The sequence below is a fragment of the Neoarius graeffei genome, chromosome 5 (assembly GCF_027579695.1).
Source record: "Neoarius graeffei isolate fNeoGra1 chromosome 5, fNeoGra1.pri, whole genome shotgun sequence".
In the NCBI taxonomy this organism is placed as follows: Eukaryota; Metazoa; Chordata; class Actinopteri; order Siluriformes; family Ariidae; genus Neoarius; species Neoarius graeffei.
In genome coordinates, this window is record NC_083573.1 from 38,246,721 (window position 1) to 38,263,529 (window position 16,809).

Below are 16,809 nucleotides of genomic sequence, written 5' to 3' on the forward strand. Positions count from 1 at the left end.
TCTAGATCTATAACATTCATATAACAACCAAATGGGTGAAGGCAACTAGAATACTTTTCTGGGCAGAGGTTGACACTCAGTGAATATTGCAACAATAGACAGGATACAGTTTATTCCAAAGATGCCATTTATTGAAATAGCTGACATGAATTAGCAAACTATTACTGATCAGATATAGCAACAATAGCAGCCAAGGAATAATTCAATATAAATGGTGATACAATATATATAGTGCCGAGTGCAGAGCCCATCCCGCTGGAAATGCACAACATACCACAATTGTGCATTTCCAGCGGGATGGGCTGTGCACTCGGCATTCAACTTTTATGGACTTTCCCCTGAAAATGGCGTCTGGAGAAGAACAACTTCAGGTAAGGTACTGGCTTTGTATTTACTCTTCTACACACTCTGTCTGTGCACTTGCAGAGCTAGGGACACTTCGTTTTGTTTGTAGGAACCCTCTACTCACTTCCACAGAACTGTCATGTTGTTTTGAGCTTTGCAATGGTTTTAAAACTAGTGTTTTGTATCGGCAAAAAGATATGCCCCTCGCACTGCCGTGTTAGCGCTTTCCGGTTGAAATCGCAAAAAACGAACTGTCTCAAAACACATCCGATTGACGTGATTGTGGTAGCAACACAACGTATGCACTCCCAATAAAGCGAAAATAGACCTAGAAAGCATATCACTCTGGATTATCCCTTTAACTATCCATCGATTACCTACTCTTTCTACCCTAGTTTCAACGCTCTCATCCTTGATGGACATACTACCGACGCACTTTTGTTCAGGGGCATCGGTTCTCAGTCCACACAAATGCTCAGTTGTGTCTCTAATGAATGGGTTGCTTGGGCAGACCCAGTGTATATCTTTGGTGGAGGTGTACATGTTCAAGTTAGGGATGAGGTAGAGAGATGGATTGTCATCGTGGTACGCTAACATGGGTGGTGTTTTGATATGTATGTGGATGTTGTCTTTCCAGAAGCCCATGTTTAGGACAGATTTCAACCTATAGATGTTCTGTCTCTCAATGATGGGTAGATTAAGTATGAATCCTATTTCCAGGTCTTGCGGGTTAACAAATATGGGAATAGCACTGCCAAGACTATATGCCAGGTGTACTTGTGAGGTATATACATTAGTGGTAGTCATAGCTTTCAGTATGTTCTCAACCATGCTAAGAGGAACTAGGTAAGGAGGGATTTTTCCACCACTTAAGTTGTTAACTGAGCTACTAACTTCTTTCAGCAAGTCCTGCATCTGATCTCTAATTACACGCACATAGGTTATATCTGACCATACAATTCCTGACAATGTGTCTAAAGTGTGCAAGGTGTTATTTATTAATGCTGAGTGCATGTTGACTGTGAGAATGGTTCCCTGCAGGGTTCTGCCTAGGCTCTGCAGCTGGTCCTACTAGACAAGCAGCCTCTGTTGGATTTCTGGCATCTCATCCCTAAGTGCACCCACTTCTCTCCTAATAGCGCTCAGGCTAACTGAATTGGCTGCAGAGAGACCAACTGAGAACAATGACCCAATCGCAGATGCTGCTGCTAGCAGTCCTCCGAGGAATCTTTTCTGGTGTTTGTTGCCCCCCAGTTCTTCCTCAGTTACTAGGAATTTCTGCAATTGGTCTAGCATGTGAATGGTGGTCTGTCGGGCATGTTCAATGATATCCTGGGTTTGACCCTCGGGCCTACCTTTGACCAACTTTGGGGGCACCTTGATATGTTTGCGATACATGTCCCAGGGGTCTAAACGAACATATATCCACTGGGTGTAGATACGGCAGTTGGTGAGAAGGAGTCCAGGAGCTTCCTGGAGGGCGATGCCGGTGGGAGGTCTGGGTTCTACCACATCACTGGACTCACCCAATCGTAGGGTGAGGAGGATGCCAAGGATCCAAGGGAGGTTCATTCTGCAATGAACAAAGGTTTTGTTACCATGAGTTGAGTGGTACTGGGTGAATACTTAATGGTGGTGCATGCCTATGGGGTTAATGACGCATGCAAGAGAAAAAGAGAGAAGGTGGCCGCTACAGGTTTGTAGCGGCTCATCACTGCTCATCACCCCTTTGGACTGGGGACTGTTTAAAGAGTCTGATTTGATTTATATGGACCCATTTGTAAGCCGGTGCCTGGTTTGGTTTTGACATCCTGATATGATATGCGACTGGTGAAAGTTTGTCCACGATCTCATAGGGGTCAGACCAGTTTGGCAGAAACTTTCTTGAGAGTCCCACTGGCTTGGTGAAATTGAAGTAAAAGACTTTATCACCTATCTGGTATTCGCGATCAGACGCTTTCTTATCATAATATGCTTTCTGTCCCTTTACACTTGTTTCTAGGTTTTTCTGGGCCCAGGCAAATGTGGACTGAAGATGGTGTTGTAAGTCTACTACGTATTGGTGTGCAGTGTATGCAGTGGCCATACTCACATCCTCAGGCCTGTACAGAAGATGCAGCGGGAGAGTCATCTCCTGGCCTGTCATCCTTTCAAAAAGTGTGACTCCTGTGGTGCGATGTGGAGTGGACCTAATGGCCATCAGCATCAAGGGAAGTTTCACATCCCAGTCTTTACCATGACTGCTGACATACTTCCTGAGCATGTTCACGATTGTTTGATTGGCACGTTCCACCTGACCCGACGACTGAGGATGGTAGGCAATGTGGAACCTTGCCTCGACACCTAACATTTCCCACAGAACCTTCATCACTCCAGCTGTGAAATGAGTGCCTCTGTCTGAATCAATGGAGAGAGGGAGACCTCACCGGCTGAAGACGTGGTTCATCAGCAAGAGAGCCGTGGTTTCAGCAATGTCGTTGGGTGCTGGAAGGCACTCAACCCACTTGGTGAAGGCACAAGTGATGGTGAGAAGATATCTGTTACCCCGCGAAGACTTAGGTACAGGACCTATCCAATCCACTTGGAGATTGAACCAAGGAAATGTGGTCCCTCTAACCTGTAAGGGAGCTCGATTTAATGGCCGAGAGGGTCGGAACTGGCAGCAGACTAAACACCCTTTGACATACTCAGTAGTATCCTTGATCATGGAGGGCCAATAGACTACCTGTTGGAGGGTCTGATACGTGGCCCTGGCGCTCCTATGGCCCCCACATGGGGTGTCATGAGCATGCAACATCATGACCCCCCCATGGTCAGTTGGAACAACCCAACGGGATGGTCCCTTGCCGTGGGGATGATACACTAACAACCCTTTCTCCATTTTCAGGCAATGCTGTAAGTTCTGAAAGTGACTTAAATCTGGAGATCGTTGCAGCATAGGTGCCGTGATGGGAAACTCCTGGGGGTCTGTGATAAACTGTTGAATTCTTTGGATCACTGGGTCCCTTTCCTGCATAGAAACTAAGTCAGCATCACCAGCCTGTCAACCTAGATGGACAGTCTGCAACTTAGTGTTGGGGTTCTCGTGACTCTCTCTGGCTTGTCGGCGGGTAATGACATTTACCGCGTAACTCTGTTTATTGGGGAGCCATTCCTCTTGAAACTCCCAAGGGGGACCATCCACAGCTCCCGCTTTTGCAAGGCTATTGGCCTCATCATTACCAGTTTTGTCAGGGCCTGGCATCTGAGAGTGCCCCTTCACTTTCTTCCAATACACGGTCATACCACGGTCCGTCACAATCTTATAACAGGCCAAGATAAGAAGACCATTCTGCTTCCATATGGGGAAGTGAGAAATGAAGCTATGATGGGCGTAGTTGGAGTCAGAGCACATAACTAGCTGCATAGTATCTGCCTTGCAGGCCTGTTGTAACACAATGAGCACTGTTGCGATCTCTGCATACTGGCTGGTTTTCGCACCGAGCTGGTACTGTCGTGGTGCATCAGTTGTACTATTCAATAAAACAATGTCCACTCCTGTCTGTACTCTGCTCTCATGGTGGAATGAACAGCTGTCTACGCAGACCTTTGGGAGGTCCTTACAGGCATTCTCATCATAGTAATGGTGATTGGAAGGGAGAGAGAGAGCAGTGGTGGGGAGAGTTTGGTCCTCTGGTTTTCCTTCACAGTTGCAATGGTGGCATCCTGCCAGGCCCTGGGTTAAGGCCATCTTGTGATTCTGAGCATACTTCACCTCAATGTCATAGCCTTGTAGTGCCATCATCCATGCAGTGATGTGGCTGTTGGATACTCTCCCTTCCCTCAACCTTTGGCTGTTCAAGAAAGAGACCGGCTGATGACAAGTTTCAATGAAAACTTTCTGACCACCAACGTAGCTGCAAAAATGCTTGACGGCTCAAACTGTTGTTAGCAGGCCTCTCTCACAGTCTGAGAACTTCAGTTCTATGCTACTCAGGGATCGACTAGCATAGGTAATGACCCGTCTATCTTGATCATATTTCTGTGATAGGGCAGCACTCAGACTATGGGCCGAGAAGCTAGCTTCCAGATACAACTTCCTATCCTTGTCAGGATAAACAAGGCATGGGGCAGAGCAGAGTTTCTGTTTTAGCTCCTGGAAGGCTTGTTCATGAGAGCTTTCCCATTGGAACACTCTGTCTTTCTGGAGCAGTTCAGTAAGGGGTCTAGTAATCTCAGCATAGTCCTTGATAAACTGTTGAGAGTAGTTACAGACACCTAAAAAGCTTCTGAGCTCTGAAACGGTGGTTGGAGCCTTGATATTTTGAATGGCCTGAACTCTCCCTGTTTGGGGTTCAACACTGCAGATCAAGCGTGGAGGGAGCTTGGGCCCTAGGAGGGCTTGGTTGCATCCGGTGGGAAGCAATCCTGTCACAAAGAATGTGTTTACGTCCAGCTGGACCTGCAGGTCTTGGGATGGCAAGTTGTGCTCAGAGCTGCCCATGCCGGCAGTCTATGAGTGGGGCCAGTCTATCCAGCAGATCCTGACCAAGGAGTAATGGCTCAGTGTCAAAAGAACAGATGTAAATTGGATGGGACAGGGTCATCCCCTGAAAAATGAGCTCCAACCATGCTTGTTTTGTGATTGGCGCTTTGTTCTGGGTGTAGCTGATGAGGTCGATGTCATAAGTCTCTGTGCGGACTGGCTTACCGCAGGAAGACATCGCTTGGGCGACCTCATCAAAAGTATCTGCGCACATGAGGCTAATCTCTGACCCAGTGTCTAACAAGGCTTGGACATCTATAGTACCTTCAACTAACATAGATGTGCAGATGCGCTTAGCATTACCTTTCCAGACCAGATTACCTAGGAACTGCAAAAGAGGTGCATTGTGGGTGCTAGGCCTGACCAACAGGGGAGGCCCAGCCTCTGGATCAGTTTCTGGCACTGTGTTTGGGTCTCCTTCCCAGCCCACATAGTAGACCCTTGGTTGAGGCAGGGAGGGATCCTGGCCTAGTCACGCAGGAGGAGGAGCCTTATCGCCCTTCTCTGGGTGACCCTCTGGATCCTTGGGGGAGCCCTTATATGACATAGCAAGCTGCTTCTTGACGTCAGCCATGAGCTCCTTCAGGGTTTCTATTTCTGCCCTAAGTTGGCCCTTGGGTTTGGTCTCATTGCCATTGAACCCGCGCTGGGGGCCATAACTGGACCGATCATTTGGTCTCCTATCAAAACTATTTCTCTGTGGCTCATTGGGGTAATGATCTTGTTGTTGATTACCCTTCTCCTGGTGGATCGGTTCCCTTCATGTGAGACGGCCCTCCAGCTTGCTCGGGTTGTGGGTACCATAACCAACAGCTCTCCTGGGCTCACCTTGCTGGCTCTTCCACCCACCCTGTTGGTGGTTTTGGGTGGTTAGTTTTCTGGTTGACCCTTCTGACAGTACCTTGCAGCCCTCCACTTCCAATGGTGCACTACCCTGAGACTGTATGTTGAGCACCCTTACGTCCTCATCTAGTCTGTCAGTTGGGCGCACAACTGTCTCCCATGTCATCTGGGCCATCTGTCTGATTTCCCGCATTGTTTTCTCACGTTGTCGGCACGTTAGCATAATGTGAGTGCACACACATGGATGAAGGTTGTGCAGAAATAAGGATCTGAAACCTCGGTCTTCTTCCAGGCCTGGTGCATTTCTGCCTTGGAAGTAAGTGTTCCTCAGTCACCTGTAGTATTCTCGTGGGGGTTCTGCTCATTTGTGCTTAATTTGGATGGCACTCATGGTTGCCAACGTCTCGTCTGTGTAAGTTGAGTATTCTTCGTGCAGAACTTTGCAGAGTCTGGAGTACTTGTCGTGGATACAGGGTGGCTGGGTTTCAATGAATGCATGAACGCTTCTACTGGTTGTCTTCCAGATAAGCTTCAATTTCTCCCTAGGTGTGGCTTGGGGCAGGTCAGAGAGGCAATGTTCCACTTCCCTGAGGTAATCTTCAATATTGGAATTTTGGCTGTTGGGGTCAAATCGCTCGATGTCCTTTGCAAAGGAGTCAAGCTGGCGCATACAGAGGCCAGGGGAGCGGTTCCTCTGTATCCTCCTTGCCCTTTGGGGAGGTTTGCTCTCTGCGCTACCTGATGATGAGTTTGATGGAGGGGGATACCTCACATGGTACTCATCAGAAGAGGAGGAGGAGAAAGAGTGTTTGTAGGTGGGGTTTACCACCGAAGACTTCTCATTCTTCTTCTCCCTTTTAATGGTCAGGAGCTTTGGGGGCTCCTCGAGTGCCGGTGGGCGTGATTCTGCTCCACCGGGACTGCGGGAGGGGGCAGCAACCTGGAGCTTTGGTTTGGGAAGGGGGGGCGTTTGGCAACCAACCAAGAAATCTTCGGAGTCTATGTCAGACTCAGCCCCTCTCCAGCTCCTGGCTCTGTTTCTGCCCTTGCCTCCATGGATGGTGCATGAAGCACTGCTTGGGCCTTGGTGCGCATTTTGCAACTTTCTTCCTGGGCCTGGTCGTTGGCACCTTTCCTGCTAGACTGTTCAGATAGCTGGAGTCTATGGGCACACTCCTCTAGCAAATCATTGGTAAGCTTGAGTTCATTGTGCAGGGTCTGATTCAGTGTGTCTAGCCAGTCGTGGCTAGTGCTTAGCTCCTTGTTCTTCCCCCCGGAGTGTTTCTAGCTCCCTGTTCTCCTTCCGAAGTGTTTCTAGCTCCCTGTTCTCCTCCCAGAGCATTTCTAGCTCCAAATGGGTATGTTGGTGATGGAGCAGAAATAACTTGCCTACCACCTCTTGGATGGGGATGGCACCGCGTTGGAGATTCTGCACATGCTGTATCAAGCTGTCGATCTCTGTCTGACATTCATCCTGGGTTAATTGCCCAAGTTCTTCTCTTTCCTTAGGAGAGATTTTGAGGAGATCAGAGACGAGGTCAGAGAGGGGAATAAGTTCCAGAGGAGGAAAGCTATCCTCCTCACCTCCTGACGTATGCGGGGAATTACGGCGGCTCATCCTGACTGCCTGATTCAGGCACTGACCTACACCTGATGAGCTAGTGACGTGGGCACTATTCCTCGGTCTGCCCCTTTTAATGTAAGATAACGTTGTGGCTATGAGGTGACAACAGACAGGCTGTGTTCAAACAGTGAAAATAAGAAAATGCACAGGTGAGGGTTCTAACCTGTGACTCTTGTTTACTATCACTCTTTCTCAAAATATGCCAACTAACTATGGCAACTGTACGTGTTTCTACCAATGGCTACTGGTGATTCAATTACTTACTCCCTACTAGCTGTGTTTACAGTATGACTGACACACAAGACTGTTAGTTAAACAACACTATCACTACACTGCAATTAGCCCAAAATACACACTTGGCAATAGTCTTGGCAATTCCACTTGACTAGCCTATTACTGAGTAGAGGCCTGGAATGGATCAACACAACATTTTCCATTATTGCTACAAAAATCACTGAAGCCAACAATACCAATCCTCACACGAGGCACCAAAATATGTAGGTGCAATAGGCTTATCAAACCGGTCTCATAGAAAAAGGAATCAGTCTCATAAATTCATTAATCATTAATTCAAGTGTCTAATAGTTTATAGCTAAACTGTTAAAATCACTGGAATAACTTGGTGGTGATGCTGCTATAGTTTAGTGAGTATTGTAGCTCTAATGTAATACATTTACTCTAGATCTATAACATTCATATAACAACCAAATGGGTGAAGGCAATTAGAATACTTTTCTTGGTAGAGGTTGGCACTCAGTGAATATTGTACCAATAAACAGGACACAGTTTATTCCAAAGATACCATTTATTGAAATAGCTGACATGAATTAGCAAACTAATACTGATCAGATATAGCAACAATAGCAGCCAAGGAATAATTCAATATAAATGGTGATACAATATATACAAATAAAAATCAGTAGTTTATATGATAATTAATATGGTGATCAGAAGTAATAAGCTATAGCCAGTGTTACAGTGTAGGGGCAGGTGGGTGTTAAAATGTGATAGGGAAATCACGTATTTGTGTGTGTGTGCGTGTGTGTGTGTGTGTGTGTGTGTGTGTGTGTGTATGAGCGTGTGTATGGAATGCAAATTCCATGCCAGCCATTCCCAGGGGTGGGGGTGGGGTGGTCAACACAGCGCGCAAAAATGAACAAAGGAATCTGTAGTTTAAACTAGTCTCAGCTAGGCCTTAAACCCAAATTATACTCAACCCTTAGCTGCTCCTGAAATCCCAATGTGGAGGAGTGGAGTACGACGGAGGGAGTTAAAAAGAGAGAGAGAGAGCGCATGCACGAGCTAACCAAATACAGATAGTAAACAAAGTAAATCAAACAACATGCAGTCTAAGACCGATCTTCATGTGAATCAAAATGCGTACATTTAAATCATAAATGAATTCAAATAAACAACACTCTTCACATTAACTAGCCACAATTAAGACTACAATTGCCCAGATGCCAGCCTTACTTGTTAGCGATTGAAAATGCGCCTTCTGTTCCGAAGATAGCATGGAACGCAGATCCAGGAAGAAGACAGTTTTGTTCCTTACAGCTTGTCAGCTGAAGATCCTCAGTGTCCCATCAGTTGTCCGATGATCTGGAAGGAATCTTGTTTATAGTTCGTTGATGTTGAAAAAGGGAAAAGGGATCCGGTCGCCTTTTCTCTTTGAAACACTGCGTGGGCTGCAGTAACTAACCGGTTCAGTTATTATCACAACTCTGTGAATGTCAAATACATTGAACTTTGGCTAAAGGTTCGGTATCAATAGCATGTTCTTTGTTCTTTGTCCTTCAGTAGCTCCAAGGCACGGCTTCTCTTTCACACGTGGAATCCGCCGCCAAAGAGAGCGAATTTCGGTTCTGCTGCTGGTTTAAAGCAGTCGTGACATCACTGTATTTGGTATCCGGTATTGTCTCTGTATCCAATACCATTACAGGGAGCCAGAAGAATGGGCGGAGATAGAATATGGCGTTGAGTACAGGGATTGGTGTGTTCAATGCTGTACTGTGAAAAGGGGGGGAAGATGGTTACTATGGTTACGGGCATGGCAGCCCCCCTACAGGTGACTCTACAGCCCAAAATGGACATGAGAAAATAGCACAAGATGTTTGAATAATACTTAGATATACACTGATCAGCTTATAACATTAAAACCACTGACAGATGAAGTGAATAATGTTGATTATCTCATTACAATGGCATCTGTCAAGGGGTGGGATATATTAGGCAGCAAGTGAACAGTCACTTCTCAAAGATGATGTGTTGGGAGCAGGAAAAACGGGCAAGTGTAAGGATCTGAGTGACTTTGACAAAGGCCAATTTGTGCTGGCTAGATGACTGGGTCTGAGCATGTCCAAAAAATGGCACATCTTGTGGGGTGTTTCCGGTATGTAGTGGTTAATACCTACCAAAATGGTCCAAGGAAGGAGGTGAACCAGTGACAGGGTCATGGGTACACAAAGCTGATTGATCTGCATGGGGAGTGAAGGCTAGCCTGTCTGGTCTGATCCTACAGAAGATCTACTGTAGCACAACTTGATGAAAAAAAGTTAAAACTGGCTAAGACAGAAACATGTCAGGACACACAGTGTTCATAAAACACCTACAATGGGAACATGAGCATCAGAACTGGACCATGGAACAATGGAAGAAGGTGGCCTGGTCTGATGAATCACGTTTTCTTTTACATTGTGTGGACGACCAGGTGGTTGTGTATCACTTACCTGAGGAAGAAATGGCACCAGGATGCATTATGGGAAGAAGGCAAGCCAGCAGAAACAGTGTGATGCTCTGGGCAATGTTCTGCTGGGACACCATGGATCTGGGCATTTATGTGGATGTTACTTTACCCTCTACCACTTCCCCAAACATTGTTGCAGACCAAGTACACCCCCTCATGACAGTGGCAGTAGCCTCTTTCAGCAGGATAATGCACATTTCCACAATGCAAAAAATTATAAAGGAATGGTTTGACGAACATGACAGAGTTCAAGGTGTTGACTTGGCCTCCAAATTCCCCAGATCTCAATCTGATGAAGCATTTTTGGTATGTGCTGGACAAACAAGTTCAACTTTACTACTAATTAAGTACAACCGCCTGAATGACTTACAGTGCCTTGCAAAAGTATTCATAACCCTTGAACTTTTTCACATTTTTCCATCTTACAACCACGAACTTAAAAGTTTTTTATTGAGATTTTATGTGATAGACCAACACAGAGTAGCACATAATTGTGAAGTGAAATGAAAATGATAAATGGTCTTCAAAATTTTAAACAAATAAAAATCTGAAAAATGTGGTGTGCATTAGTATTCAGCCCTCTGTACTCTGATACCTCTAAATACAATCCAGTGCAATCAATTGCCTTCAGAAGTCATCTGATTAGTTAATAGAGTCCTACTGTGTGTAATTTACTCTCAGCATAAATACACTTGTTCTGTGAAGGCCTCAGTGGTTTGTTAGAGAACACTGAAGAACAAACAGCATCATGAAGACCAAAGAACTCACCAGACAGGTCAGGGATAAAGTTCTGGAGAAGTTTAAAGCAGAGTTAGTTTATAAAAAAATATCCCAAGCTCTGAACATCTCAAGAAGCACTGTTCAATCCATCATTCAAAAATGGAAAAAGTATGGCACAACTGCAAACCTACCAAGACATGGCCGTCCACCTAAACTGACAGAGCGAGCAAGGAGAGCACTGGTCAGAGAAGCAGCCAAGAGGCCCATGATCACTCTGGAGGAGCTGCAGAAATCCACAGCTCAGGTGGGAGAACCTGTGCACAGGACAACTATAAGTCGTACACTCCACAAATCTGGCCTTTTTGGAAGAGTGGCAAGAAGAAAGCCATTGTTGAAAGACAGGTATAAGAAATGTAGGGGACACAGCAAACATGTGGAAGAAGGTGCTTTGGTCAGATGAGACCAAAGTTGAACTTTTTGGCCTAAATGCAAAGCGCTATGTGTGGCAGAAAACTAACACTGCTTATCACTCTGCACACACCATCCCCACTGTGAAACATGGTGGTGGCAGCATCATGCTATGGGGATGCTTTTCTTCAGCAGGGACAGGGAAGCTGGATGGAGCTAAATACAGGGCAATCCTGGAAGAAAACCTGTTGGAGGCTGCAAAAGACTTGAGACTGGAAAAGAGATTCACCTTCCAGCAAGACAATGACCCTAAACATACAGCCAGAGCTACAATGGAATGGTTTAGATCAAAGAATATTCATGTGTTAGAATGGCCCAGTCAGACCTAAATCCCATTGAGCATCTGTGGCAAGACTTGAAAATTGCTGTTCACAGACGCTCTCCATCCAATCTGGCTGAGCTTTAGCTAATTTGCAAAGAAGAATGGGCAAACATTTCAGTGTCTAGATGTACAAAGCTGGTAGAGACATACTGTACCACAAAAGACTTGCAGCTGTAATTGCAGCAAAAGGTGGCTCTACAAAGTATTGACGCAGGGGGGCTGAATACTAATGCACATCACATTTTTCAGATTTTATTTGTTTAAAATTTTGAAGACCATTTATCATTTTTGTTTCACTTCACAATTATGTGCTACTCTGTGTTGGTCTATCACATAAAATCTCAATAAAAAACTTTTAAGTTCGTGGTTGTAAGGTGGAAAAATGTGAAAAAGTTCAAGGGGTATGAATACTTTTGCAAGGCACTGTAAAAGCTTCTGTTCACTATTGTAAAATGTAAGTTAAAAAGCTCATTGAATTTACTTAATTTGAATATACAGTTGTGGTCAGAAGTTTCCATAGAGTGACATGAATGTCATCTTGGATACAGTGCTTTGCAAAAGTATTCATCCCCCTTGGTGTTTGTCCTGTTTTGTCACATTACAAGCTGGAATTAAAGTGGATTTTTGGAGGGTTAGCACCATTTGATTTACACAACATGCCGACCACTTTAAAGGTGCACATTGTTTTTTATTGTGACACAAACAATAATTAAGATGAAAAAAACAGAAATCTGGAGTGTGCATAAGTATTCATCCCCTTTCATATGAAACCCCTAAATAAGAGCTGGTCCAACCAATTCACTTCATAACTCACATAATTAGTTGATCAAGATCCACCTGTATGCAATCAAAGTGTCACATGATCTGTCACATGATGTCTGTATAAATCAACCTGTTCTTGAAGGACCCTGACTCTGCAACACCACTAAGCAAGCAACATGAGAACCAAGGAGCACTCCAAACAGGTCAGAAACAAAGTTGTGGAGAAGTATAGATCAGGGTTGGGTTATAAAAAATATCCCAAACTTTGAATATCCCAGGAGGTGCCATTAAATCCATTATAGCAAAATGGAAAGAACATCTCCACTCTAAGTTAACGAGCTTCACTGGTGTGTAACGCAATAGACACCCATTCAAAAGCCGGATTTTCTCCCAGAACCCACATGGCGTTTGAGCCGGGACTGATCCGAAAGTGTAGAACCTAGCAGAAAAGTTGAATGCCAGATCCACAGAGGAGAAGTTTTCCTACGTTTTAGAGTTTGAATCACGTCTCTAGGTGAAAGCATGCCAGAGCAGCGGACGTTTGAAAAACGTTGAAAAAGTGCTTTTTTTCAATTAATTCCATAGAAATTAATGGGATTTTTTTCGATTCGAGGTATTCTGTAGAGAAAAGTAATAGCATAGCGAGTCCGATCGAGCCGCACGTTTTGATATATTGTTTGTCTGTGTGCGACGTACGGTTATTGAGTTATTCGAAATCGAAATTTGCGTAGGAAGAAGAAGAAGAAGAAGAAGAAGAAGAAGAAGAAGAAACACGTAGAAGAACAATAGTTGCAGTGCTTTGCACTGCAACCTATGGGCTCCCCTAGGGGAGCCCATAGGTTGCTGTGCTGCAGCACTGCATCCTAATTATGAAATTCGTAAAGCAAGACAGTCTTTCTTCTCCAACATCATCAGCAGGAATATGAACAATGCCCGTGTGCTATTTTCAACAGTAGAGAAGCTAACTAATCCCCCACCACAATTAGCACCTGAACTTCTCTCAGTTAATAAATGCAATGAGTTTGCATCCTTTTTCAAAGGTAAAATTGATAAAATACGGCAGAATATTCCTCATAATATATCTCAGTTGCAAAAAATTGAAAAACTGCAATCACCAATGACACAGATAGATAACTTCAACACAATGTCAGAATTTTGTTTAATTGATTATGAGACTCTTGAAAAAACTGTACAAAATCTCAGTTCCTCAACATCTGAATTGGACATTCTGCCCACCAACTTTTTTAAGTCTGTTCTTCATCTTATAATTACAGATGTGCTTCAAATTATAAATACATCCCTGGAGACTGGCGTTGTTCCTGTGTCCCTAAAAAAAGCCGTTGTAAAGCCCCTACTTAAAAAAAAATAATCTGGATCCTTCAGTATTAAACAACTACAGGCCAATATCAAATTTACCATTCATTGGGAAAATCCTTGAAAAAATTGTCTTCAATCAATTAACTGCCTTCTTGATATCAAACAGCCGTTTTGATAATTTTCAGTCAGGATTTCATGCCAATCATAGCACTGAAACAGCGCTGATTAAAGTTATAAATGACATACGTCTTAATACTGATGCAGGCAAAACATCGGTCCTGGTATTACTGGACCTCAGTGCAGCTTTTGATACTGTTGATCACAACATACTGCTATATCGACTTGAACACTGGGTTGGATTGACTGGTAAAGTTATCAATTGGTTAAATTCATACTTAAAAGATAGAAGCTTCTTTGTTACCATGGGAAATTGTTCCTCAACGTCAATGTCCTTGACCTGTGGTGTCCCCCAGGGGTTGATTCTTGGACCATTACTTTTCAACCTTTATATGCTCCCACTTGGGCAAATTATCAATAACAATTCAATTTTGTATCACTGCTATGCAGATGACACCCAAATTTATTTTGCTCTATCACCTAATGATTATGCCCCCCTTGAATGTCTCTACCAGCGTATCGATCAAATCAACAGCTGGATGTCACAAAATTTTCTTCAGCTGAACACAGATAAAACAGAAGTAATTCTATTTGGAAAAAAAGATGAAAGACTCAGGATTACCACTATTCTTGACACAAAAGGGATTAAAACTAAAGAAATGGTTAAAAATCTTGGTGTTTTCATTGACAGCGAGCTAAACTTTGACAGTCACATGAAAGCAATCACTAAAACGGCATTTTATCACCTAAAAAACATTTCCAAACTAAGAGGACTTATGTCAAAAAATGATCTGGAAAAACTAATACATGCCTTCATCTCTAGTAGGGTTGATTACTGCAATGGCCTTTTCACAGGCCTGCCAAAAAGACCATCAAATGACTTCAGCTGGTTCAAAATGCAGCGGCTAGGGTTCTCACACGAACAAAAAGAACAGAGCACATTACTCCAATTCTAAGGTCCCTTCACTGGCTTCCAGTAAGCTATAGAATTGACTTTAAAGCATTGCTGCTGGTGTACAAATCTCTAAATGGTACAGGGCCCAATTACCTCTCTGATATGTTGCAGCGGCCTAACCCAATCAGATCTACCAGATCGAAATAGAAAAATTTACTATTAAAACCAGTTGTTAAAACAAAGTATGGTGAAGCAGCTTTTAGCTACTATGCAGTACAGCCATGGAACCAACTGCCAGAGGACATTAAAAATGCTCCTGCTGTTGGCAGCTTCAAATCTAGGTTAAAGACCAAACTGTTTTCAGATGCTTTCTGTTAAATAATTAATATTGTCTTCTTTACATTTTTTATAATCTTTACTTTCTCTGCATGTTTCAAATTTACTTTAACTTTATTCTATTTTATTCTGCTGGTTTCTTTTTTTTCTTTTTCTCCTCCTATTTGAACTACTACTTCATTTTATTATTTTATTTCTACTATTGTTTAATTCTTATTATTTTCTTTTAATTCTTTTAATTATTTTAATTAATTGTTTAATTCTTATAATATTATATATTAGAATAAAAATAAAATTATTTTATGTAATTTTATTCTCTATTGTTTACTGTTTTGTTTTTACTTCTGTAAAGCACATTGAACTGCCATTGTGTATGAAATGTGCTATATAAATAAACTTGCCTTGCCTTGAGAGAATGCATGAGTGTTGTGTATGTATGAGTGTGACAATTATTAATCAATGTGTACTCCCACCAGTAACACACATCTCTATATTTTCATGTAACAGACAAACATTAACTTTAAAAGTTGTATTCTGCGGTTAGAGTGAGCAAAGTGATTCACAGACAGCTAACTTGCCGACGTAATTTTCTCTTTTGAGTTGTACAATCGAAAATCACCGACGTTTTGCTTTCTATCTATCTAGTATCTATCTATGTGTGCACACAGCACAAATCCCACTGTAGCCGGATATCTATAAAGATGCATATTTATCTATATGGTTGCATTTACATGTAAACAAAGGTTTCAGTCACTGAAAATGGATACTTTCAAAAACCCTGGGCAAAGTGGAGATTTCTGGAAACTCTGAATTGTCTGAGGACAGAATTGTAACTGTATGTCTACAAAGTGAGAAAACTTGGAGAGTATAAGAGATGAATAACTTACATCCCAAATTAATCGCACGTTCTCGTAGGTTGTTGTGTTGTCGGACTAGAGCATGACTATCTGATACCACTCGCTGCTTGAACGTGCGAAACGTTTATGTGCTACGGTAATATGCATCCCCGCAGAAACCAAATAGGCGGAACAAAAATCCAGCAGGCGGAATTAGCATTTCGTGGGACATATTGGTTTTATAAATTTTATTGTCTGGGCCTGGGGTGGCCAGGGCGGGGCCAAAGCATGCTCTGGGGTGGCCACGGCCCCCCGGCCACCCCTTAGCTCCGCCCCTATGCAAATGAATGTGGCGCAAACCCAACACCCTGAGAACACCATTCCTACAATGAAGCATGGCGGTGGCAGCATCATGCTGTGGGGATTTTTTTCATCTGCAGGGACAGGAAAGCTGGTCAGGACTGAAAGAAAGGTGGATGGCACTAAATACAGGGCAATTCTGGAGGAAAACCTGTTTGAGTCAGCCAGAGGTTTGAGACTGGGATGAAGGTTCATGGTCCAGCAGGACAATGACCCTAAACATACTGCTAAAGCTACATTGGAGTGGTATAAAAGGAAACCTTTAAATGTCTTGGAATGGCCTTGTCAAAGCCCAGACCTCAATCCAATTGAGAATCTGTGGCATAACTTGAAGATTACTATACCAACGCAACCCATCTAACTTGAAGTAGTTGGAGCAGTTTTGCCTTGAGGAATGGGCTAAAATCCCAGTGGTTAGATGTGCTAAGTTAATAGAGACATACCCCAACAGACTTGCAGCTGTAATTGTAGCAAAAGGTGACTCTACAAAGTATTGACTTGGGGGGGGGGTGAATACTTATGCACACTCCAGATTTCTGTTTTTTCATCTTAAATATTATTTGTGTCACAATAAAACAACAATGTGCACCTTT